Here is a 3,538-nt window from a genome sequence, read left to right as displayed (position 1 = left end):
GTACCCTATTACGTCCTCGTCCTTGCGGCTTGAATCGTGGCTTCTTGCATAATCGACATTCTTCTAGCTTCTCATCATCTCCCCAATAGATCATGCAGTTGTCGATGCAAACATCTATCATCTCCGAAGGCAACCCAAGACTATAAACCAGTTTCTGAATCTCATAATAAGAATCAGCAGACACATTGTCTTCCGGCAAGTACTCTTTAAACAAGTCCGCCCATTCGTTCATGCAACTTTCAGGTAGATTGTGATCAGTTTTAATATTCATCATTCTAGCAGCTAACGACAATTTAGAGAGACCTTCTCTACAACCACTGTAAAGTGGTTGATTCGCCGCGTTTAACATTTCGTAAAACTTTTTTGCATCTATATTAGGTTCTTCATCTTCATCATGAGCTACGAATGCATCAGCTACCATATCATGAACCCTATCATAATCTACCATCTCCTCCTGATGGTAACTATGTTCATTATGCAAATGATGATCAACCGGTTCTTTTTCCTAAAAATTGCTATTGCTATTACTACTAGTAGCTTCATTCTGATCATAATTAAAACCTTCTCCATGTTGAAACCAGATATAGTAATTTGGTGTGAAACCTCTATTTATTAAATGCTTCCAAACATTTTCACGGTTTGCCGGTTTCGAATTGTTGCATTTCCGACAAGGACATAACATCTTACCACTTTCTTGGGTGAGCGGTGTTGAATCTGCTTGATGCATAAATGTCTCCAGACCCGCAAGGTATTCTTTCGTCACTCTCCCGCTAGCATCTCGATGCATATACTTCCACTTCCGCCACTCGTAAATAGTCCCGGAGCCAGCCATTTTTTTTTCTTTCACGTTTTTTGTTGTTGGTGTGTTTAAAATGATGTTCAAACATCCATATTTATAGGATATTTCGAATCTGGTAGTTGTAATTTTCCTATGGATTTACGAGAAAATTAATTAGGTGGAAAAAAAAACGTGTAACACCTACAAAGTTGGTGGATTCAAAATTTCCTCGCTAAATACACGTAAACTATTTCCTCGTAAATAACACGCAAAGTTTACGTCGTATTTACGAGGAAATAGTTTTTTCTCGTAAAATACTCGTTAAATTACATCCACTTTACGACGAAACACTTTTGTCGTTACGTTACGAGGAAATAACGATGACTTTAGTTTTCCACGTAAGTTCCTCGTAAAATCGACGTAAATTTACGAGGATTGTTTTTCCTCGTTAAATTTCCTCGCTAAGCATGTGTTTTCTTGTAGTGGTTAGGCGGGAAAAATTCAATTTTGTTTATAGGCGGGGAAAATTGTTTTTACAAAAAAACTTGATTTTGTAATTTTGACCCAAAACTCATTTTACAATTGTGACGGAAAAACTCATTTTACAATTTTGACAGGAAAACTCGTTTTGGCGAAGAAAAAAGACTCAATTTGCGATTTTTTCTAGAAAACTCAATTTTTGGTTTTGGCGAAAAAACTCGATTTTGGTTTTGGTGGGAAAACTTGTTTTTTCGGTTAGACAGGAAAAGTTGATTTTCGGTTAGGCAGAAACTTTTGATTTTGGTGGGAAAAATCGATTTTGTGTTTTTGATGGGAAAACTTGATTTTGCGGTTTGGTGGGAAAACTTAATTTTTAGGTTTGGCGGGAAAATTTAATTTTTCGGTTTGGGTGGAGAACTCATTTTTTGGTTTTTGCGTAAAATATAATTTTGTGATTTATTGGGAAATCTTGATTTTCTGGTTTGGAGGGAAAACTTGATTTTTGATTTTGGTGAAAAAATTAGATTTTTTATTTTTGTGAAAAAACTTGATTTTCAATTTAAACAGAAGATTTCATCTTGGGATTGTGGGAAAAAACAAGATTTTGTGATTTTAATGTAAATTTTTGATTTTCCAATTTTGCATAATTGAATAAATTTTAATATATATTTAAATATATAAAAATGGTGTGGAGCAAACCAACGGGCTAAAAACTTAAACCTTATACATTCATGTTTGTTCAACCTTGTTTTAACCATATCTCAAAAATTAGAGTTATGGTAAAAGATTTTGATACATAGTTAGGATTAATTATGTTAAGTTGAACCCATTTTAACATTCCTAGCTTGGAGTATCTAGCATGAACCTGTGAAAAGGGTATAACGATCAAATCATGTTGAAGATCATAGTTGGCAGCCCAAACCTTTGATAAATCAGTCACCATGAGATGATATTACAACTCATGACTCTCGACCTGAAACCTGTGAAAGTTTTTTTTTTTTTTTTGTCACAGAGATTAGGCGCGAATGTTCGAGAAGGAAAGCGAAGACATTACAACTACATCGGTATTCACATCCACAATTACATCCCCGTTCACGTTCATATCGGCATTCTATTCACATCCACAACTACATTTGCGTCCATGTCTAAAACTACATCGGCATCCTATGCGAATCCACAATTTCATCAAAGATATTTTAGTCAAAATGAGAACAACTCCAAAATTCAAAGTAGTCTGTAAGACCATCTCCAATGTATTTCTCTATTTTTTCCTCTATAATAGAGGAACTCTATAATAAAGGTGAGTTTCTCTCCAATATATTCTTCTATTTTTTCTTTTAAAAAAGAATATTCTTGAAAGATTCTTTTTTTTATTTTACATTTTACACCTCTAACTTGTAAATGTTGAAAATTAACCCATTCCTTATACTTTTTGAATTTTTTTCATAATATTGCAAAATTATTTAAATTAAACATTTTATTACAAAAATACATTAGACAAAAAAAAATAAAACAAAGTACCATTATCTAACAATCATTATTACTAAATTTTTCCCATAAATGATCAATTAATGCATTACGAAGTGAGAAATGAGCTTCTTTATCTTTGATTTTTCTGAATCGACTTAGAAACTCTTGGAATCGGTTATCTTCATTATCTGGTATTTGGACTTCCGGAGGTGGAGCTTCTCTTCCAATTCCAATCGGTGCATCGAGATCACGCTCATCCTCAATAATCATATTATGTAAAATTATACATGTAGTCATTATATCATGTAGTACTCTTTTTTTTCCAAAAACGTACCGGTCCTTTCACAATCGCAAAACGTGATTGTAAAACTCCGAATGCACGTTCTACATCTTTTCTACATGCTTCTTGTTGTGCTGCAGAATATTTTTTCTATGGACCTACTGGCTCATGAATAGTTTGCACTATGGTTGACCATTTCGAATATATACCATCGGCCAAGTAATAACCCATATTAATATGTTGTATTGATTAATATTTAAATAAAAAGTCTTTGACTTTTAAATAAAATAATAATTTTTTATTTTATTTTAATTATAATTGACTTTTAAATAAATAATATTTTTTTTATTTTAATTAAAACTATAGTTATAAAAATTAATAATTAGTACGTAACCAAAAAGGTGTGATTTTATATGTAAGAATTGTATTTCTTCATACATAAGTATTTTAGTTACAATCATAAAATATTAGAGGACTATTTTGTAAATAAAAAAGTTTGCCTCTATTATAGAGGAATGCTATTTTTTCCC

Source organism: Brassica oleracea, chromosome C2, assembly GCF_000695525.1.
Source record: "Brassica oleracea var. oleracea cultivar TO1000 chromosome C2, BOL, whole genome shotgun sequence".
NCBI classification, from domain to species: Eukaryota; Viridiplantae; Streptophyta; class Magnoliopsida; order Brassicales; family Brassicaceae; genus Brassica; species Brassica oleracea.
Note: the sequence above shows the minus strand (reverse complement) of the source record.